Raw genomic sequence first — 24,831 nt, 5'->3', positions numbered from 1 at the left:
ACTGAGAAGGGGAGTCCCACCAGATGGCAGGGAGTTAGTGCTTGTTGTAAGCAAGTTAGGCAGCCAGTGTCAACCAGGATATCAGAGAAGAAATTTAAAATATATAAAAACAAATGAAAATGAAATTCAAAACACAATGATCCAAAACCTTTGGAATGCAGCAAAAGCAGTGATAAGAGGGAAGTATATACCAATACAGGCCTACCTCAAGAAGCAAGAAAAATTCCAAATAACAACCTAAACTCACACCTAAAGGAGCTAGAAAAAAACAGACAATGAACCCTAAAACCAACATAAAGAAGGAAATCATAAGGATTAGAGTATAAATCAATGATATAGAAACTAAAAAAAAAACAATACAACAAATATATGAAACCAGGGCTGATTCTCCGGAAAAAAAATAATAAAACTGATAAATCCCTAGCCAGATTTATCAAAAAGAAAAGAAAAAGAACCCAAATAAATAAAATTACAAATGGCAGAGGAGAAATAACAATCAACACCACAGAAATACAATTATAAGAGAATATTAAAAAAAACTATATGTCAACAAATTGGACAACCTGGAAGAAATGAATAAATTCCTATAAATATATAAACTACCAAAACTGAAAAAAGAAGAAATAGAAAACTTGAAAAGACTGATAACCAACAAAGAAATTGATTCAGTAATCAAAAACTCCCAACAAACACCAAGTCCAGTATCAGATGGCTTCACAGGTGAATTTTACCAAACGTTTAAAGGAGAGTTAATACATATTCATTATATAAGGTCAGCATTACCCTGATACCATAACCAGATGGAGACACCACTAAAAAAGGGAACTATAGACCAATATCCCTGATGAACATAGATGCAGAAATTCTCAAGGAAATACTAGCAAATTTATCGAACAATACATTTTTAAAAAATCATTCACCATGAACAGGTGGGATTTATTCTTGGGCTGCATCAGTGATTCAATATTCATAAATTGATGTGATACACACATTAATAAAAGAAGGGATAAGAACTACATGATCAAAAAAAAGAACCACATGATCATTTCAATAGATGCAGAAAACCCATTTGACAAAGTACAACATCCATTTATGATAAAAAAAAACCTCAACAAAGTAAGCTTAGAGGTAACATACATCAGCATAATAAAGGCCATCTAGGAAAAATATCTAATATCATCATTAATGTGAAAAATGAAAAGCTTTTCCTCTAGGTTCAGGAACAAGACAGGGATGTCCACTCTCACCACTGTTATTTAACATCCTAACCACAGCAATCAGATGGTGAAAAGAAATAAAAGGCATCCAAATTGGCAAGAAAGAAGTCAAACTTTCACTATTTACAGAACTGCTAGGACTGATATACAAAATCAATCAATTCACAGGATACAAAATCAGTGTGTAGAAAGCTGCTGCATTTCTATACACAAATAATGAAGCAGGAGAAATAGAAATTAAGGAATCAATGCCATTTACAATTGCACCAAAACTCATAAGATACTGAGGAAGAAACCTAACCAAGGAGGTGAAAGACCTGTACTCTGAAAACTATAAAACACTGATGAAAAAATTGAAGCAGACACAAAGAAATGGAAATATACACCATTCTCATGGATTGAAATATATTATTAAAATGTTTATATTACCTAAAGCAATCTACCCATTTGATGCTATCCTTATCAAAATACCAACAGTGTTTATTGCAGAGTTAGAACAAAAAATTCTACAATTTGTATGGAACCATAAAAGACTCTGAATACCCAAAGCAATTCTGAAAAAGAAAAGCAGAATTGGAGGCATCACCCTTCCAGAGTTCAAGTTATATTATGAAGCTGTAGTGATTAAAATTGTATGATACTGGCACAAAAATAGACACATAGATGAATGAAATAAAACAGAAAGCCCAGAAGTGGAGGGCGGGGCAAGATGGTGGAAGAGTAGGAGTCCCCAACTCACCTGATCCCAACAACTTACCTAGATAACTTTCAAAACACCCTGAACACCTACTAATTTGATCTGAGATTTAAAGAAAGAACAGCTGGAATGCTAAACAGAGAGAAGTTTTTGTTTCTAGCAAGGTAGGAAGGTGGGGAAAAAAAGAAAAAGAAAGGAAAGAAGAAAGAAAGAAAGAAAGAAAGAAAGAAAGAAAGAAAGAAAGAAAGAAAGAAAGAAAGAAAGAAAGAAAGAGAAAGAAGAAAAAAAGAGAAAGAAGAAAGAAAAAGAGAGAGAAAGAAAGAAAAGAAAGAAAGAAAGAAGAAAGAAAGAAAGAAAGAAAGAAAGAAAGAAAGAAAGAAAGAAAGAAGAAAGAAAGAAAGAAAGGCAGCCCCAGTGGCACAGCGGTTTAGCGCCGCCTGCAGCCCAGGGCGTGATCCTGGAGACCCTGGATCGAGTCCCACGTCAGGCTCCCTGAATGGAGCCTGCTTCTCCCTCTGCCTGTGTCTCTGCCTCTCTCTCTCTACATCTCTATGAATAAATAAATAAAATCTTAAGAAAGAAAGAAGTGGGGGGAGAGGACCCGCGCGCGAGGAGCCAGGCTAAAGCAGAACTGTGGCTAATGCCTCCGGGGCAGGAAAGCCCAGTCCTAGAGAAATGGGAAGTTTAAAAATCGGTGCTGGATTTTTCCCGGATGGAAAAGTCCTTAACAGGGAAATCAGGCAGACTCTCAGGAGGGGCAGTGAAGCCTCCAGATTCCCGGAGTCACAAATAGAGGAAGTGCGCCCCAGGGAAAGCACACCTCAAACCTTGGATGCATCTTGGTAAAGGGCTGGAACTTGTAGCCCTCGGGGCATTTGGGAGAAGCCAGTGGGTTAGGTGGGCCGGCTCTGGATGGAGGTGGCTGTGCCCTGTTGCCTTCAGGAGCTGCAGTCCCAGGGAGCGCGGTTCCAGCAGCACAGGGCCCCAGATCCCAGGAACCCAAGTGGACAAAGCCGGCGATCCTGCGTTCTCCCTGGGACAAGCAGAACCGGGGAGGGCACAGGACAGCGAGAATTCTACTGCCGCTGGGCGCCCCACAAGCTGTGCAGATCAGTGCACCCACACTGGCCCCAGGAGCATCTAGGCCAGTGCGGACTGGGAGACTGCGGCAGTTACTACCGAGGAGCTGACTCCACAGCTGGAAATCTGGCCGCCGCCATTGCTGTTTTTCCTACTTGCTTCACCGAGTGCCTGGGAGAGGCAGGGCCGCCAGGGAACAAAGGCTTCACAGAATAAACACCTCACACTGAGCCCAGCACCTGGCAGATGCGGGTCATCTCCCCCAGGCACACACACCTGAGAATCAGGGCAACAGGCACCACCCCCAGAAGAACTGCTGGAAGAACAGAGGAAGAAGAGCAAGTTCTTGAACAACCAGTGCTGGAAAGGTCCAGGACCAGGGGAAATAGTATATAGAACTAGAGGGTCCCCCCACCTTTTTAAACTTTTTTCCTTTTTCCATTACAACCCATTTTTCTATTAAACTAAAAATTTCCATTATTTTTTTCTCTTTTCCCACCTTAAATACAATATTTTACCAGCTCTTCATTTTTTTTAATTTTTATTTATTTATGACAGTCAGAGAGAGAGAGAGAGAGAGGCAGAAACACAGGCAGAGGGAGAAGCAGGCTCCATGCACCGGGAGCCCGATGTGGGATTCGATCCCGGGTCTCCAGGATCGCGCCCTGGGCCAAAGGCAGGCGCCAAACCGCTGCGCCACCCAGGGATCCCCCAGCTCTTCATTTTTAAATTTTTTTCTTTTTGACTTTCATATTTCTATAATTACATGTCTTGGATATATTTTTCATGTCTGGATTCCCTTCAACATACTCAATTTAATTTTGGGAGAGATATGAGATATGGGTTTTTGGTTTTGTGTTTTTTTTTTTTTTGTTTTCTCTGACTCATTTTGTTCTACAATGGCAGAAGTTAATACCTTCTAAAACATGACCAGCATGCACCCAGAACCACATGGAATACCATGCTGGTTCATTCTGTGAGATTATATTCTCTCTTCATTTCCATTCTGCTACCCATCTTTTATCACATTATGTTTTGGTGGTCAATGTCGGAGCTTTCTACAAGTATTGCTGGTTTATATAAATTTTGGATTGAGCATCTTCTAACATACAGAACTTAATACACCCAGAACCAAGAGGATCACCCTCTAAGACCCCTCAGGTAGACCACATTCTCCCTCCACTACAACTTCTTCACCACCACCATCTCCCAGTCCCCCCTTTTTTTCTTTTTTTCTCTCTTTCCTCCTTACTTTTGATTTTTTCTCTTCTTTTTTTCTTCTTTGGGATTCTTGGCCTTTTATTTTTTACTAATTTGTTTTAAAATTTGTTTTTCACTTGAGTGGTCCTTTTGTTTTATTTCACTCTGATCTTTGTTATCATTTTCTTGTCTCTGACCTCATCAGAATCATCTAGGGTGAAATTTACTTAGGTTGTGGTTGATATTCTTGACTCAGCCTGCTCATACAGCCACTCTGCACTAAACAAAATGACTAGGAGGAAGAACTCACCACAGAAGAAAGAATCAGAAACAGTACTCTCTGCCACAGAGTTACATAAGAACTACAATTCAATGTCAGAAAGCCAATTGAGAAGCACAATTATAAAACTACTGGTGGCTCTAGAAAAAAAGAGTAAAGAACTCTAGAGACTTCATTACTGCAGAACTTAGATCTAATCAGGCTGAAATTAAAAATAAATTAAATGAGATACAATCCAAACTGGATGTTCTAATGGCTAGGGATAATGAGGTGGAAGAAAGAGCAAGCAACATAGAAGACAAGGAAAGAAGCTGAGGAAAAAAGAAAAAAAAAGAACAATTAAGAGACCACGAGGAAAGGCTAAGGGAAATAAATGATAGTCTCAGAAGGAATAACCTACATATAATTGGGGTTCCAGAAAACACCGAGAGGGCCAGAGGGCCAGAAAGCATATCTGAACAAATCATAGCTGAGAACTTCCCTAATTTGTGGAGGGAAACAGGCAGATCTAGGAGATAGAGAGGTCCCCTCCCAAAATCAATAAAAACCGTTCAAGACCTCGACATTTAATAGTGAAACTTGCAAATTCCAAAGATAAAAAGAAAATCCTTAAAGCAGTGAGAGACAAGAGACTCAACTTAGAAGACACATGACCTTAAGAAATAGATAAAGGAAAAACAGAAGGAAATGGAAGAATTGGAGACATATGCTACTGCTACTAGGAAAAAAGTAAGACAGCCAAAAGAATGTTGCACTACAGGTTACACAAGACCTAGAAAATAAAAACCCTATGGAAAGCAAGGTTTGGGGAAAGAAGATATGACTAAAGACATACTGGTGTTCACTGGCACAACTTTTGGAAGCATCAATAATAGCTTCAGTTCAGGGATTTGTTGAGCATGCTTCACTTGTTGAGTTATTTATGAGGACAAGAGGTGAACCTTTCTGAAAAGGCAGCTATTGTAGTCCTAAGGAACATGGAGCAAACAGCAAGAACAGCAGCCACTGTGGCACAGAACTAAACCCTTGAGAGTGGTTGTTAAGTAAAGTGAGAATGAAAAGGAAAGGATTACAGCTCCTCACCTGCACTCCCTCCTTCAAGGAGGACATAGTAATAGGATTGGCCCAGATCCCTTGAGCCACATTTGCTACTGTTGGTCACTATGGGTTAAAAAGTTATATACTGCAGATGTTTTTCTATCTTTTAGAGAAATTAAAACACTAAGCCAGTCTCCTGCATGCCCAGCAACTTTGCTTTCTTGCTTCCTTCACTTAGTATTTCAAGTACTTAATAGTACTTAATATCAATTTAGTGGTCAATTACTAATAAGTTTGGGGCTTGGCAGGAAAAGGTGAAGCCATTTTTGGACCTTCAGTCTAAATCGTGTACTAAAATTCAGCTTTACCAGACAGCCTTGTATCAGAGTACTGGGTTTGAAATCCAGTAATCACAAAGTAGTGTTTTAATTCCTATCTATCCTTGTCCCTTGTGGGTATGGTTCCTTTGTGGCTTTTATTATGGGAGACATAATGAGATTTAGTCAAACCTGGGTATTCCTGAATCCCTATCCATAACACCAAATTACTATGATCAAAATATTTATCCTAGCTTTTAGCTATCAGGACTTGGCATCAGGGCCTACAGAGCTGACCACATCCATTAGGATATGATCAAGTAACAGACTATATGTGAGGCAACATTTGGCTAGTCCCTGGGAACACTGTCACGAATAAATTATTTTCTGATCTCTAGCTAAAACTTGCTGTAGAACCCTTTTCATTCACAGTGCATTCCTTTTATGACCATTTAGTATCTCCCTCTAAAAGCTCCCACATCAATGAAATCCCTGTGGAAATGAAGTTAGCTTCTTATTGCTAAGCCAATCAATCAATAGGGGGTAGAGGAACAAAATGTTGATTTCTCAATAACTGAAAATAGTCTTTCATTGTCATGTCTACTATTTCAGGTGGCTTCTTGCTGGGGAGATGATGGGTGATTTTTTCTTTACATAGGCTTTCTGTGCTTCCCAAATTTTCTATTTCTATTTCACCACCTTGATAATCAGGGAATTTAAAAAAAAGGAAATCCCATAAATTGAAAGGATTGAATTAGGAGAGAGAAAGAGATCTTTGCTCGTAATTCCAGACTGATCTTGAAAATCAAAGCTATAGCCTTCAGAGGAGAACTGTCAATATTGAAATTATATTATGAGGAATGATGCCTATCATAACAAATGATAAATAATATATAAATAATATACTATTTGCATGTTTTACATTTTTAGCCAACACATTTCTAAATTGTTTTTTATTTTTTTAATTTTGTCTCTGAAAGACAAAACTAATTATTTGATTTTATCTTAGCATCCCTCAGTCTTAATTGCCCTTTCTACAGGTGATGGGGTTATAAAAAAAAGTTATCTTCAATTATCCTGTATGCTTTTAGGGCAAACATGGTCCTTAAAAGGTTGGTGAAAGATCTCAGATACTGGTAGGGTACGAGGCCCTGATAATCTTAGGGTGTAAAACAGGAATAGTAACATTTTCCCATAACAGAACAAGACTGAGTCATATTCCAAAAAGAGTTTTGACATCCAGGAGAAAAAAGTTGAGTTTGTTATTATCTGTTCTTATGAACATGGAGCAGACAATATCTTTAGCTGATATCAGAAAGAACAATGCCCAATCTAAGTTTGGAGGTCCTTGTTAGTGTGGATAAAGACTCAGGCTACAATGCATCCCTAGAAGACAGTCTCTGCAGTGCCCTCAGAATTCTTTTTTTTTTCCTCAGAATTCTTCAACCTATTTTTTTTTTTTTTGTCTTTCACTAAGTAGAGATGAAGCAGCCCTCATTCTCATAATTGAAGGTAAAATAGGCTCTCTGGTTTTCATGAGAGCCTGTGATATGGTCTTCCTTGATAGTTTTTAAATCAACTTACCAACTTTTTTTTAAAGATTTTATTTATTCATTCATGAGAGACCCAGAGAGGCAGAGACACAGACAGAGGGAGAAGCAGGCTCCATGCAGGGAGCCCAAGGTGGGACTCTATCCCGGGTCTCCAGGATCACACCAGGCTGAAGGCGGCGCTAAACCGCTGAGGCACCCGGGCTGCCCATCAACTTACCGACTTCTAATGTCATTAAAAGTCACACTGTATAAATTGAGAAATATATACACCCATTTAACTGCCACCCCAATTAAGAAATAGAATATTTTTATCACTCCAAAATATTGTCTCACGCTCCTTATACAAGTCTCAGCCTCAGGGGTGCCTGGGTGGCTCAGCAGTTCTGTGGCTGCCTTCGGCTCAGGTCGTGATCCCCGGGTCCGGGATCAGGTCCTGCATTGGGCTCCTGCGGGGAGCCTGCTTCTCCCTCTGCCTGTGTCTCTCTGCCTCTTTCTGTGTGTCTCTCATGAATAAATAAATCTTTTTTAAAAAAAGAAACTCCCAGCTTCAGGAAACCACTGATCTGTGTTTGGTCATAACTGGTTAGTTTTTTCTTTTGCAGAATTGCAGTGAGTGAAATCATGCAATATGTACTGTTTTATGTCTAGCTTTTTAAACTCAGCATAGTTTTTTTGATTCATCCATATTTTTTCACCCATGTTGTTATTTGTATCAGTATTCATGCTTTGTAAAAACAGGTTTGTTGGAGTATTCTTTATATACCACGAAATAGGTAAACTATGATGCATTCATTTGATTGGAATACTGTACAGCAATAAAAAGGAATGAACTAGGAAGAAAGAGAATTTACCAAGTTCTCCATCCCACCATTCTGAAAATCTAACTCCTTCTATTTCATTACTTTATATTGCTGTATATATCATTTTGTATGTGTATAGTGTGAGGTAGAGGTTATGGTTTGCTTTTCTTCCCATATAAATATCCAGCAGTTCCAGTACTATTTGTTGAAAACACTAACAGCTCTCCATTGAATTTCCTTTGTACTTTTTAAAAGAGATTTATTTATTTATTTATTTATTTATTTATTTATTTATTTATTTATGAGACAGAGAGAGTGAGCACATGTGGGAGGGGCAAAGAGAGAAAGCAGCTCAAGCACACTCCATGCTGAGCATGGAGCCCAACAAAGGGCTCAGTTTCACAACACTAAGATCACAACCTGAACTGAAACCAAGAGTCAGGCGTTTAACAAACTATACCACTCAGGTGCCCCACCCTTGTAATTTTGTCAAAGATCAAGTGAAATAAAATATTTACAAATCATGTATTCAACAAAGAATATACAGATAACTTTCTAAACTCAACCATGAGAAAACAACCCTATTTTTTAATGGACAAGAGACTTTAACAGATGCTGCATCAAAGAAGATATACAGTTGGCAAACACACAAAAAAGAGGTTCAACATTAATAGCCATTCGTAAAATCTAAACTAAGAACATAGAATATGGGGGTGCCTAGGTAGCTCAGTTAGTTAAGCATCTGACCGTGGCTCAAGTCATGATCTCAGCGTCCTGGGTTTGGGCCCCATTTCTGGTTCCACGATCATCAGGGATTCTGCTTCTCCCTCTGCCTCTCTCCTTGCTTGTGCTCTCGCTCTCTCGCTCTCTCTCGCTCTCGCTCTCAAATAAATAAAATCCTTAAAAAAACAAAAAAGAACATGGAAAATGTACAAATGACTAAAAAGCACATGCAAACATTCATCGCTTATCAGAGAAATGCAAATAAAGACCACTACATATCTATCAGGTGGCTAAAATGAAAAGTATTTATGTCAAATGCAAGTGGGAATGCAGAGAATATGATAAATGTTAAATGCTGGTGAGGATGCATCAACTTAACATCTCTCCTATATTGATGATTAAAATGTAAAACGGTACAGCCACTCTGGAAAATATTATTAAACTTTTGTAAAACATTAAGCAGAGAGACTACTTCCAGAATGAAGGCATGAAATGCTCCATGAATCCTCTTCCCAGAGAAACAATCATAACTGGCAAATATTATTTTTTAAAAAAATAACCATTTAAAAGTCTGGAAATTTTCTTAAGGGCATAGAGCAAATGAAGAGATATTTATTCAAGAAAATCTACTAAATCTTGGTAAAAGCAGTGAGAATCTAAGCTCAGTGAAATAAGCTCCACTGTGAGCATGTAAATCAAAGATGATAGGGTTTCTTTCCAGGAGGGGTAGGCAACCAGCATGTCTCATTTTCCCCAGATTCATGTTGTAGCTCTATGCTAACCAAGCATGATTGAGAGGATGGAGTTTCCTTCTCTCAACCAGACTTAACTAATAGTATGGAAGCACTAACCTAGGCATGACAGGCCAAAAACACTTGTCTCCTATAACCCACACCCCAGCTGACTTATAGAATATTTTCCATACCAAGAAAGGCAAGACATACTGCTTATAAAGCAGGTGTGTCACTCTGATACAGATCACTGTTCCAACCCCAGCTCTGGATCAGTGACACAGAGATTTTGTTCAAGGACAGTCATAAGAATAGAGAACTCTAAACTCTCCCAAAGGGAACTGACTTTATTTGGAATACATTGTGGGGAAGTTCAAGCCAAAGGATACTCTTGAGGAATGCCTGAGTGGCTCAGCAGTTGAGCACCTGCCTTTGGCTCAGGCTGTGATCTGTGGTCCCAGGATAGAGCCCCTCATCGGGCTCCTGCATGGAGCCTGCTTCTCCCTCTGTGTGCATCTCTGCCTCTCTCTGTGTGTCTCTAATGAATAAATAAATAAAATCTTTTTTAAAAAGGTGCTCTTGAGGGATCCCTGGGTGGCACAGCGGTTTGGCACCTGCCTTTGGCCCAGGGCACGATCCTGGAGACCCAGGATTGAATCCCACGTCAGGCTCCCGGTGCATGGAGCCTGCTTCTCCCTCTGCCTATGTCTCTGCCTCTCTCTCTCATTCTGTGTGACTATCATAAATAAATAAAAATTTTAAAAAAAGGTGCTCTTGAAACACTGGAGATTTTTGTGGTAAGCAAAGAAGAAGCTAGTAGCTTCATGAGAACACAACAAACTAACGAGATAGACCAATTTACTAGAGAGATTGAGGGAAAGACAGCTAAGAAAAGCCCTCCTGGAGTCAAAGCAAAACTCAAAGGGTGGCCTCAAAGCTACCTCTGCAAAGGGGTCCAAGTTTAATTGGATCAGATTAAGGAGCAACGTATGCCACAGGGCATTGTTGAAAACAGTAGGGCAATTAGCCAGCAATTAGTGGTGCCTAACAGCTCTCTGTTACTAAAAAAGGCAGACAGCTTAACAGATCAGAGAAAGAGACAAAAGGAGCTCCGCAAAATCACTGTTATTTCAGAGTGACTGCTTGCATGCCTAAAACTATGCCTTCAGAAGAATTACATTAAAATTTGCACATTATATGGGAAACAGACTTCACTAAAATAGGACATCTATATCACTAAACAAAAATATAAACAACAATAACATAAAAGCCCAAGCAAACAACAGTAACAATAAACCTCAGAAAGGGTCAGTATACAGTTGTCACAATATCTTAGCTCAAATGGCCAGTTTAAAATATAAATACATATTAGAAATGAAAACATAGGAAAGTATAACTTGTACACAAGAAAGGAGGCAGAAACTGAAACTGCCAGTGAGAGAGGCTTGATGTTAGATTTGGTAGACAAAGATTACAGATTTGTTACTATAATAAATATGCTCAAAGAACTAGAGGAATTAATATCCAAAATCTATAAAGAACTTATAAAACTCGGGCAGCCCCGGTGGCTCAACGGTTTAGCGCCGCCTTCAGCCCAGGGCCTGATCCTGGAGACCCAGGATCAAGTCCCACATCAGGCTCCCTGCATGGAGCCTGCTTCTCCCTCTGTCTGTGTCTCTGCCTCTCTCTCTCTCTCTCTCTCTCTCTCTCTCTCTCTCTCTCTGTCTCTCATGAATAAATAAATAAAAATAAAATCTTTTTTTAAAAAGAACTTATAAAACTCAACACCCCAAAAATGAATAATCCAATTTAAAAATGGACAGAAAACATGAATAGTTTTTGAAATAAGACATGCAGTTCACCAACTGACACATGAAAAGATGCTCAACATCACTAATCATCAGGAAAATACAAATCAGAACTATCATGCGCTATTACCTCACACATATCAGAATGGCTAAAATCAACAACACAACAAACAACAGGTGTTGGTGAGGATACAGTAAAAGGGGAACCCTCCTCCACTGTTAGTGGAAATGTAAACTGGTGCAGCCACTTTGGAAAACAGTATGGAGGGTCCTCAAAAAGTTAAAAATACAGCCACCCTATGACCCAGCAATTGCATTACTAAGTATTTACAGTAAGGATACAAAAATACTGATTCAAAGGGATACATGAATCCTGATGTTTATAGCATTATCTACAATAGGCAAATTACAGAAAGAGCCCAAATGTTCATTAACTAAAGTAATGGATAAAAAAAGATATGGTGTGAATACACAATGGAATATTACTCAGCCATAAAAATAATGAAACTTTGCCATTTGTAATGACATGGAAGGAACCAGAGAGTATTATGCCAAGTGACATAAGTCAGTCAGTGAAAGATAAATACCATGTGATTCCACTCATAAGTAGAAATTAAAAAACAAAACAGATGAACATAGCAGGGGAAAGAGGCAAACCAAGGTAGACTCTTAATCATAGAAAATAAACTGAGGGTTACTGGAGGCGAGGTTTGTGGGAGAATGGGTAAAACAGGTGATGGGAATTAAGGAGTGCACTTGTGATGAGCACCAGAAGTTGTGTGGGAGTGCTGAATCACCATATTATACACCTAAAACTAATATTATACTGTTTGTTAACTAACTAGATTTTTTTATTTTTAAAGATTTTATTTATTAACTCATGAAAGACACACAGAGAGAAGCAGAGACATACAAAGAGGAAGATTGAGGGAGCCTGCTGCAGAACTCAATCCCAAGACACCGGGATCATGCCCTGAGCTGAAGGCAGATGCTCAACCACTGAGCCACCCAGGCATCCCAACTAACTGGAATTTAAATAAAAACTTAAAAAAAGAACTAGATCTTTCATCCATTTTGAGTTTATCTTTGTGTATGGTGAAAGAGAGTGGTATAGTTTCATTCTTCTGCATGTGGATGTCCAATTTTCCCAGCACCATTGATTGAAGAGACTGTCTTTCTTCCAGTGGATAGTCTTTCTTCCTTTGTCAAATATTAGTTTACCATAAAGTTCAGGGTCCACTTCTGGGTTCTCTATTCTGTTCCATTGATCTATGTGTCTGTTTTTGTGCCAGTACCATGCTGTCTTGATGACCACAGCTTTGTAGTACAACCTGAAATCTGGCATTGTGATGCCCCCAGATATGGTTTTCTTTTTTAATATTCCCCTGGTTATTCGGGGTCTTTTCTGATTCCACACAAATCTTAAAATAATTTGTTCCAACTCTCTGAAGCAAACTTTTTTCATTACTATGTACATATGACAACTGCTCATGCTCTTTGGCTGTAAACATTCATTAATTTTTGAAGATATTTATCTTTACTCAAAATGGATGAAAGATCTAAATGTGAGACAAGACTCCATCAAAATCCTAGAGAAGAACACAGGCAACACCCTTTTTGAACTTGGCCACAGTAACTTCTTGCAAGATACATTCATGAAGGCAAGAGAAACAAAAGCAAAAGTGAACTATTGGGACTTCCTCAAGATAAGAAGCTTTTGCACAGCAAAAGATACAGTCAACAAAACTAAAAGACAACTTACAGAATGGGAGAAGATATTTGCAAATGACCTATCAGATAAAGGGCTAGTATCCAAGATCTATAAATATCTTATTAAACTCAACAGCAAAGAAACAAACAATCCAATCATGAAACGGGCAAAAGACATGAAGAGAAATCTCACAGAGGAAGACATAGACATGGCCAACATGCACATGAGAAAATGCTCTGCATCACTTGCCATCAGGGAAATACAAATCAAAACCACAATGAGATACCACCTCACACCAGTGAGAATGGGGAAAATTAACAAGGCAGAAAACCACAAATGTTGGAGAGGATGTAAAGAAAGAGGAACCCTCCTCCTGCACTGTTGGTGGGAATGTGAACTGGTGCAGCCACTCTAGAAAACTGTGGAGGTTCCTCAAAGAGTTAAAAATAGACCTGCCAGATAACCTTCAAACCATCCTGAAAATCTACGAATTCGGCCTGAGATGTAAAGAGAGACCAGCTGGAATGCTACAGTGAGAAGAGTTCGCGCTTCTATCAAGGTAGGAAGACGGGGAAAAAGAAATAAAGGAACAAAAGGCCTCCGAGGGGGAGGGGCCCTGCGAGGAGCCGGGCTAGGGCCGGGGCGAGTGTCCCCAGGACAGGAGAGCCCCGTCCCGGAGGAGCAGGAGCTGCACCAACCTTCCCGGGCGGGCGGAAAGGGGCTCGCAGGGAGTTGGAGCAGGACCCAGGAGAGCGGGGATGCCCTCGGGCTCCCTGGGACACTAACAGACACCTGCGAGCGCAGGAGAGTGCCCGAGCTCCCTAAGGGCTGCAGCGCGCACGGAGGGACCAACCGGAGCAGCTCGGAGGGGCTCGGGAGCGGCTCCAGGGAGGGAGCTGCGGGGCGGGAGCGCGAATCCCACAGCGCAGGCCCCGGAGCACAGGGCGCCGGGACACAGCCCAGGATCCGGCCTCCCCCGGGGCAGGCAGAGGCCGGGAGGGCCCAGGACAGCAAGGACGCTCCTGCCCCGAGCTGAGCAGATCAGCGGCCCCGCCCCGGAGCCTCCAGGCCCTGCAGACTGAGAACCGAGAGCCCCGAGGCCGTAGTTCCTGCGGAGGCTGAATCCAGGCTTCCAGAGCTGCCATAGCAACTGCTGCTGTTCCTCCTGGGGCCCAACGGGGTAAACAACCCCCGCTGAGCCCTGCAGCAGGCAGGGGCTGAGCAGCTCCCCCAAGTGCTAACACCTGAAAATCAGCACAGCAGGCCCCTCCCCCAGAAGACCAGCTGGACGGACCAGTGATACTCCCCCGTGTTCCAATACAACTTGTTTTTGGCCACTCTGCACTGAGCAAAATGACTAGAAGGAAAACCTCAACTAAAAAGAAAGAATCAGAAACAGCCCTCTTTCCCACAGAGTTACAAAATCTGGATTACAATTCAATGTCAGAAAGCCAATTCAGAAGCACTATTCTACAGCTACTGGTGGCTCTAGAAAAAAGCATTAAGGACTCATGAGACTTCATGACTGCAGAATTTAGATCCAATCAGGCAGAAATTAAAAATCAATTGAAGGAGATGCAATCCAAACTAGAAGTCCTAACGACGAGGGTTAAGGAGGTGGAAGAACGAGTGAGTGACATAGAAGACAAGTTAATGGCAAAGAGGGAAACTGAGGAAAAAAGAGACAATCAATTAAGGGACCATGAAGACAGATTAAGGCAAATAAATGACAGTCTGAGGAAGAAAAACCTACGTTTAATTGGGGTTCCCGAGGGCGCCGAAAGGGACAGAGGGCCAGAATATGTATTTGAACAAATCCTAGCTGAAAACTTTCCCAATCTGGGAAGGGAAACAGGCATTCAGATCCAGGAAATAGAGAGATCCCCCCCTAAAATCAATAAAAACCGTTCAACACCTCGACATCTAATAGTGAAGCTTGCAAATTCCAAAGATAAAGAGAAGATCCTTAAAGCAGTAAGAGACAAGAAGTCCCTGACTTTCATGGGGAGGAATATTAGGGTAACAGCAGACCTCTCCACAGAGACGTGGCAGGCCAGAAAGGGCTGGCAGGATATATTCAGGGTCCTAAATGAGAAGAACATGCAACCAAGAATACTTTATCCAGCAAGGCTCTCATTCAAAATGGAAGGAGAGATAAAGAGCTTCCAAGACAGGCAGGAACTGAAAGAATATGTGACCTCCAAACCAGCTCTGCAAGAAATTTTAAGGGGGACTCTTAAAACTCCCCTTTAAGAAGAAGTTCAAGTAACTCTGAACGTGAATGGACTTAATGACCCCATCAAAAGGTGCAGAGTTTCAGACTGGATAAAAAAACAGGACCCATCTATTTGCTGTCTACAAGAGACTCATTTTAGACAGAAGGACACCTACAACCTGAAAATAAAAGGTTGGAGAACCATTTACCATTCAAATGGTTCTCAAAATATACCCTAAAAACTACAGAACACTTCTGAAAGAAATTGAGGAAGACACAAAGAGATGGAAAAATATTCCATGCTCATGGATTGGCAGAATTAATATTGTGAAAATGTCAATGTTACCCAGGGCAATTTACACGTATAATGCAATCCCTATCAAAATACCATGGACTTTCTTCAGAGACTTAGAACAAATTATCTTAAGATTTGTGTGGAATCAGAAAAGACCCCAAACAGCCAGGGAAATTTAAAAAAAAGAAAACCATATCTGGGGGCATCACAATGCCAGATTTCAGGTTGTACTACAAAGCTGTGTTCATCAAGACAGTGTGGTACTGGCACAAAAACAGACATATAGATCAATGGAACAGAACAGAGAACCCAGAAGTGGACCCTGAACTTTATGCTCAACTAATATACGATAAAGGAGGAAAGACGATCCACTGGAAGAAAGACACTCTCTTCAATAAATGGTGCTGGGAAAATTGGACATCCACATGCAGAAGAATGAAACTGGACCACTCTCTTGCACCATACACAAAGATAAACTCAAAATAGATGAAAGATCTAAATGTGAGACAAGATTCCATCAAAATCCCAGAGGAGAACTCAGGCAACACCCTTTTTGAACTTGGCCACAGTAACCGGAGAAGGACAAACAGTGTATGTTCTCATTCATTTGGGGAATATGAATAATAGCGAAAGGGAATATAAGGGAAGGGAGAAGAAATGTGTGAGAAATATCAGAAAGGGAGACAGAACATAAAGACTTCTAACTCTGGGAAATGAACTAGGGGTGGTGGAGGGGGAGGAGGGTGGGGGGTGGGGGTGAATGGGTGATGGGCACTGAGGGGTACACTTGACGGGATGAGCACTGGGTGTTATTCTGTATGTTGGTAAATTGAACACCAATAAAAATTAATTTATAAAAAAAAATAGACCTGCCCTAGGACGGAGCAATTGCACTGTTGGGGATTTACCCCAAAGATACAGATGCAATGAAACACCGGGACACCTGCACCCCAATGTTTATAGCAGCAATGTCCACAATAGCCAAACTGTGGGAGGAGCCTCGGTGCCCATCGAAAGAAGACGTGTTTTATGTATACAATGGAATATTACTCGGCCATTAGAAACGACAAATACCCACCATTTGCTTCGATGTGGATGGACCTGGAAGGTATTATGCTAAGTGAAATAAGTCAATCGGAGAAGGACAAACATTATATGGTCTCATTCATTTGGAGAATATAAAAAATAGTGACAGGGAATAAAGGGGAAAGGAGAAAAAAAAGAGCGGGAAATATCAGAAAGGGAGACAGAACATGATAGACTCCTAACTCTGGGAAATGAACTAGGGGTGGGGGAAGGGGAGGTGGGCAGGGAGTGGGGGTGACTGGGTGATGGGCACTGAGGGGGGCACTTGATGGGATGAGCACTGGGTGTTATTCTATATGTTGGCAAATTGAACACCAATAAAAAATAAATTTACAAAAAAAAAGTAGATTATCAATCAAGAAGATCCAACAAATGTAAATGCTTATGCCTCCAACATGGGAGTACCTAAATAAATAGACCAATGAAAAAAAAAATAACTAGAGGAAACCTTCCTTAATGAACTAAAGGAAAGTATAATGACAATGTCTCAATACAAAGATAAATTATTTTTAAAAATCAAAATTCTGGAATTTGAAAGTACAGTAATAAAAGTGAAAAATTCACTAGAAATGCTCTATTAGATTTGAAAGACTGTATTTAACTGGCAAGGAAAGAATTAGTGAACTTGAAGATAGATTAATACATATTTGCAATCTTAAGAATAAAGAAAAAAGAATACAGAAATGTGAATACAACCTCAGAGATGCATACAATAACATTAAGTCCACGAACATATATGGGAGAGAGAGAAGCACAAAAATATTCAAATAAACAATGGAGAACAGAAGGATGATATATTCAAAATGCTGAAAGAAAAAAACCTATAAATCAATAATTATATATCCAACAAATCTATCTTATAAGAATGAAGGCAAAATGAAGATATTACCATAAGCAAAACCTGAAAGAATTGATTGTTAGCAGATCTGCTGTACAAGGTATATTAAAGGAAGATCTTCAGGTTGGCAGGAAGTGGCCCCAGACAAAATTAACTGGTCTAAATATCTTCTGTGATACAGAAATCCTCAACAAAAAAACTAGCAACTTGAACCCAGAAATATATAGAAAGGGTTATATATAATAATCAAATAGGACTTAGCCTGAGAATGTAAGTTTGTTTTAAATATAAAAATTGAGAGGCAGGGCAAGATGGCGGAAGAGTAGGATTCCCCAAGTCACCTGTCCCCACCGACTTACCTAGATAACTTTAAAATCACCCTGAAAACCTATGAATTCGTCCTGAGATTTAAAGAGAGAACAGCTGGAATGCTACAGTGAGAAGAGTTCCTGTTTGTAGCAAAGTAGGAATACAGAAAAAAAAAATAAAGAAATATAAAAGCATCCAAGGGGGAGGGGTCCCGCAAGGACCCAGGCTAAGGCCGCGTGGTAAGAGCCCCCAGGACAGGAAAGCCCAGGCCCGGAGAAGCAGGAGCTCTACCAACCTTCCCTGATGTAAAGGCGCTCCCAGGGAGCTCAGGCAGGACCCCAGGAGGGGCAGTGGAGCCCTCAGGCTCCCAAGGGCACTAACAGAGGAACTGTACCCTGGGGGAGAGCGCGCCACACCGCCGGCACCTGAAAGGGCTGGAGAGGACCGTTGGAACCACAGGAAAGCCCCAGGGCACCGGGGGACACAGCCCAAGATCCGGCGCTCCCCCCGGAACAGACTGAGGCCAGGAGGACACAGGACAGGGAGGACGCTCCTGCCACCAAGCTCTCGGAGCTGTGCAGATTGGCGCCCCTCACCCCCAGAGCATCCAGGGCCCTGCGGACTGGGAGACTGTGGTAGTTACTGCGGGAGCTGACTCCAGGGCTTGAGAGCTGGCCCAGGTCACTGTTGTTGTTCCTACTGGTGTCACCTTGTGCCTGGGACTGAGCAGGGCAGCCAGGGAGCAGGGGCCTCACTGGATAAACAGCTCCCACTGAGCTGTACACCTGGCAGGGGGCTGGGCAGTTCCCCCAGGTGCACACACCAGAGAATCAGCACAGCAGGCCCCTCCCCCAGAAGACCAGCTGGAAGAACAGAAGAGCAAGTTCTTGACCAAGCAGCGCTGGAAAGTTCCAGGGGAAGTCGAGGAATTTACAGTATATAGAATCAGAGGATACCCCCCTTGTTTTTTGTTTTCTGTTTGTTCCCCCCCTTTTTTCTTTTTTCTCTCTTTTTCTCCTTCTTCCAGTACACCTTGTTTTTAGCCACTCTACACTGAGCAAAATGACTAGAAGGAAAAACTCATCACAAAAGAAAGAATCAGAAACAGTCCTCTCTCCCACAGGGTTACAAAATTTGGATTACAATTCAATGTCAGAAAGCCAATTCAGAAGCACTATTATACAGCTACTGGTGGATTTAGAAAAAAGCATAAAGGATTCAAGAGACTTCATGACTGCAGAATTTAGATCTAATCAGGCTGAAATTAAAAATCAAATGAGATGCAATCCAAACTGGAGGTCCGAACTACGAGGGTTAACGAAGTAGAAGTAGAAGAAGGAGTGCGTGACATAGAAGACAAGTTGATGGCAAGGAAGGAAGCTACGGAAAACAGAGAAAAACAATTAAAAGATCATGAGGATAGGTTAAGGGAAATAAATGACAGCCTCAGAAGGAAAAATCTACGTTTAATTGGGGTTCCCGATGGCACTGAAAGGGACAGAGGACCAGAATATGTATTTGATTAAATCATAGCTGAGAACTTCCCTAATGTGCGAAGGGAAACAAGCATTCAAATCCAGGGATAGAGAGATTTCCCCCCTAAAATCAATAAAAACCGTTCAACACCTCGACATTTAATAGTGAAACTTGCAAATTCCAAAGACAAAGAGAAGATCCTTAAAGCAGCAAGAGACAAGGGATCCGTAACCTTTATGGGGAGAAGTATTAGGTTAACAGCAGACCTCTCCACAGAGACCTGGAAGGCCAGAAAGGGCTGGTAGGATATATTCAGGGTCCTAAATGAGAAGAACATGTAGCCAAGAATACTTTATCCAACAAGGCTCTCATTCAGAATAGAAGGAGAGATAAAGGCCTTCCAAGATAGGCAGAAACTGAAAGAATATGTAACCACCAAACTAGCTCTGTAAGAAATATTAAGGGGGACACTGTAAAAGAAAAAGGAAGTCCAAGGAAACAATCCACAAAAACAGGGACTGAATAGGTATTATGATGACACTAAATTCATATCTTTCAATAGTAACTCTGAACATGAATGGGCTTAATGACCTCATCAAAAGACACAGGGTTTCAGACTGGATAAAAAGCAAGACCCATCTATTTGCTGTCTACAAGAGACTCATTTTAGACCTAAGACACCTACAGCCTGAAAATAAAAGGTTGGAGAACAATTTACCATTCAAATGGTCCTCAAAAGAAAGCAGGGGTAGCCATCCTTATATCAGATAAATTAAAGTATATCCCAAAGACTGTAGTAAGAGATGAACAGGGTCACTCTATCATACTTAAAGGATCTATCCAAAGAGAGGACCTAACAATCATGAATATTTATGCCCTGAATGTGGGAGCTGCCAAGTATATCAATCAATTAATAACCAATGTTAAGACATACTTAGATAATAATGCACTTATACTTGGTGACTGAACACAGCGCTTTCTACAATCGACAGATTTTCTAAGCACAACATCTCCAAAGAAACAAGAGGTTTAAATGATGCACTGGACCAGATGGATTTCACAGATATTTACAGAACTTTACATCCAAACACAACTGAATACACATTCTTCTCAAGTGCACATGGAACTTTCTCCAGAATAGATCACATACTGGGTACAAATCAGGTCTTAACAGGAACCATATGATCCTCTCAATAGATGCAAAGAAAGCATTTGACAAAATACAGCATCCATTCCTGATCAAAACTCTTCAGAGTAGAGGGATAGAGGGACATTCCTCAGTATCTTAAAAGCCATCTATGGAAAGCCCACAGAAAATATCATTCTCAATGGGGAAGCACTGGGAGCCTTTCCCCTAAGATCAGGAACAAGACAGGGATGTCCACTCTCACCACTGCTATTCAACATATTACTAGAAGCCCTAGCCTCAGCAATCAGACAATAAAAAGATATAAAAGGCATTCAAGTTGGCAAAGAAGAAGTCAAACTCTCCCTCTTCGCAGATGAAATGATACTCTACATAGAAAACCCAAAAGACTCCACCCCAGGATTGCTAGAACTCATACAGCAATCGGCAGTGTAGCAGGATACAAAATTAATGCCCAGAAATCAGTGGCATTTCCATACACTAACAATGAGACTGAAGAAAGAGAAATGAAGGAGTCAATCCCATTTACAATTGCACCCAAAAGCATAAGATATCTAGGAATAAACCTAACCAAAGAGGTAAAGGATCTATACCCTAAAAACTACAGAACGCTTCTGAAAGAAATGGAGGAAGACACAAAGAGATGGAAAATATTCCATGCTCATGGATTGGCAGAATTAATATTTTGAAAATGTCAATGTTACCCAGGGCAATGTACACATTTAATGCAGTCCCTATCAAAATACCATGGACTTTCTTCAGAGAGTTGGAAAAAATCATCTTAAGATTTGTGTGGAATCAGAAAAGACCCCGAATAGCCAGGGGAATATTAAAAAAAGAAAACCATAGCTGGGGGCATCACAATGCCAGATTTCAGGTTGTACTATAAAGCTGTGGTCATCAAGACAGTGTGGTACTGGCACAAAAACAGACACATAGATCAATGGAACAGAATAGAGAACTCAGAAGTGGACTCTGAACTTTATGGTCAACTAATATTTGATAAAGGAGGAAAGACGATCCATTGGAAGAAAGACAGTCTCTTCAATAGATGGTGCTGGGGAAATTGGACATCCACATGCAGAAGAAGGAAACTAGACCATTCTCTTACACCATACACAAAGATAAACTCAAAATGGATGAAAGATCTAACTGTGAGACAAGATTCCATCAAAATCCTAGAGGAGAGCACAGGCAACACCCCCTTTTTTTTGGCAACACCCTTTTTGAACTTGGCACAGCACCTTCTTGCAAGATACATCCATGAAGGCAAGAGAGACAAAAGCAACGATGAATTATTAGGACTTCATCAAGATAAGAAACTTCAAAAAAAAAAGATAAGAAGCTTCAGCACAGCAAAAGAAACAGTCAACCTACATGCAGATTAGAAACAACATTATATGGTCTCATTCATCTGGGGAATATAAAAAAAAATTACTGAAAGGGAATAAAGGGAAAGGAGAGAAAATGAGTGAAAATATCAGTGAGGGTGAGAAAACCTCAGAGACACCTAACTCTGGGAAATCAACAAGGGGTAGTGGTAGGGGAGGTAGGCGGGGGGTTGGAGTGATTGGGTGATGGGCACTGAGGGGGACACTTGGCGGGATGAGCACTGGGTATTATGCTATATATATGTTGGCAAATTGAACTCCAATAAAAAATAATGAATAAATAAATAGATAGATAAATAAGTCAATGTAATACATCATACTAATAGAATGAAGGACAAAAACTACATAATCCATCCGAGAGATGTTGAAGAGCATTTGACAAAATCCAATACCTTTCAAGATAAAAGAAACACTCAACTCATTAGAAATGGAAGGAAAATTCTTCAGTATGATAGAGAATATCTACAGAAAAATCCCCACAGGTATCATCGTATGTAATAGTGAAAAAAAGAAAGCTGTCCTCCTAAGGTCAAGAACAAGATAATGATATATGTCCCTCTCATCGCTTCTATGGAACACTGTACTGGAAGTTCTAGCTAGGGCAATTAGGCAAGAAAATGAAATAAAAGACATGTAGATTTATTAATTTTTTTAGACATGTAGATTTAAAAAGAAGAATAAAACTAAATCTGTTTGCAGATGACACAATCTTGTACATAGTAAATGTCAAAAATTTCCAAAAAACTACTAGAGGTAATAAATGAGTTTATCAACTCTACAGGATACAAGATCAGTGTAAAAACTGTATTTCTCTACACACAAAACAAGCAATCTGAAAATGAAATTAGGAAAATTCCTGTTAAAAAAAAGGAAAATTCCTGTTACAATAGCATCAAAAGGAATAAAATACTTAGGAATAAATTTAACAAAGAAGTGCAAAATTTGTATAATGAAAACTATAACATGTTGAGGAAAGAAATTTAAAAAGACCAAAATATAGAAAGACAACCAAAGTTCCTGGATGGAAAGACCTAAATATTAAGATATCAATGCTCCCCAAGTTGAGGTACATATTCAACACAATCCCCATCAAAACCCAAGCTTGCTTCTTTGCAAGAATTGACAAAGTGACCCTAAAATTCATATAGGTAGTCAAGAGATTCAGAATAGCCAAATTAATCTTGAAAAAATAACAAAATTGAAAGACTCACACTTCCTAATTTCATAACTTACTACAAAATAGAGCAATCGAGATAGGGTAGTTCTAGCATCCAGACAAACATGTAGATTGGTGGCATTGGATTGAATGTCCACATATAAACCTTCAAATTTATGGTCAATTGATTTTTGACAAGAAAAATAGGACAACTCCATGGGGGGGGGATACCTCTTTTCAACAAGTAAACTAGGACAATTAAATGTCCACATGCAAAAGAATAAAGTTGTGTTCTTTGCTCAGATCACACATAAAATAAACTCAAAATATATCATGGACCTAGATGTAAGAGGTGAAATCATAAAGCCTTTAGAAGAAAATATAGATGTAAATCTTTCTGGCCTTGGTTCGACAAAGGTTTCTTAGATATAACACCAAAAGCACAAACAACAAAAGACAAAGTAGGTAAGTTGGACTTCAAAATCTAAAACTTTCGTGCTTCAAAGGACACCATTTAGAACATGAAAAACCAACACAGGGACGCCTGGGTTGCTCAGCAGTTCAGCGACTGCCTTCAGCTCAGAGCATTATCCCAGAGTTCCTGGATGAGTCCCTCCCCTGCAGGGAGCCTGCGTCTCCCTCTGCTTATGTCTTTGCCTCTCTCTGTGTGTGTCTCCCATGAATAAATAAATAAAATCTTTTTTTAAAAAAAGAAAAAAATAACACAAATGATGGGATAAAATATTCTCAAATCATATATCTGATAAGGAAGTGTATCCAGAATGTATAAAGGAACTTATAACTCCACAATTAAAAGATAAATAACTCAGTTAAAGACAGGCAAATAATCTGAATAGGTGTTTCTCCAAAGAATATAAACAGCCAAGAAATGTGTGAAAAGACTTTCAAAATCTTAGTTTTCCAGGAACTGCTAATGCAAACTACAATGAGATACTATTTCTCTCTTACGATGATGGCTTTAATTTAAAAAATGGAAAATTACAAGTATTGGTGAGAATGTATAGAAATATGAATCTTCATAATATTGCTTGTGAGAATGTAAAATGATGCAGACACTTGGAGAAACGATTTGGCAGTTCCTCAAAAGGTAAAATATTGTACCTTATGATCCAGCAATTACAAGAGAATCTAAAACATATTCCCACACAAAAATCTGTAGACAGTGTACCAGGCAGCATTATTCATAATTGTGAAAAAAGTGAAAACAAGTAAATTGTTCATCAATTGATGAATGGATATACAACATGTAGTATATCTACATAATAGAATATTGTTCAGCCATAAAAGTGCAGAAAGAGCTGATACATGCTACAAAATGGATGGACCTCCAAAACATTACATTAAGTGAAATAATCCAGTCACAAAAGACCACATTTGATTCCATTTATGTTAAATGAATAAGGAAATCCATGAAGACAGAAAACAGATTAATGATTGCCTAGGGCTGAAGAAAGGGAATGGTGAGCAAGTAGGAGGGAACATGCTAATTAGTATGAGGTTTCTTATTAGGGTGACGAAAATGTTCTAAAATTAGTGGCAATGGCTGCACAACTTTGTGGATATACAAAAACTACCAAACATCTTAAATGGGTGAATTTTATGGCATGTGATTATATCTTTAAATGTTAAAAACACCCATATACAATGAAGTATCAACTATGGTAAACTAAATAATCCTCCCTCTCCCCCAAGATGCCTACATCCTAAACCTTGAAACCTGAGAATATGTTATATTGTAAAAG

This window comes from Nyctereutes procyonoides, unplaced genomic scaffold, assembly GCF_905146905.1.
Source record: "Nyctereutes procyonoides isolate TBG_1078 unplaced genomic scaffold, NYPRO_anot_genome, whole genome shotgun sequence".
Classification (NCBI taxonomy): domain Eukaryota; kingdom Metazoa; phylum Chordata; class Mammalia; order Carnivora; family Canidae; genus Nyctereutes; species Nyctereutes procyonoides.
This window is presented reverse-complemented; position numbering follows the sequence as displayed.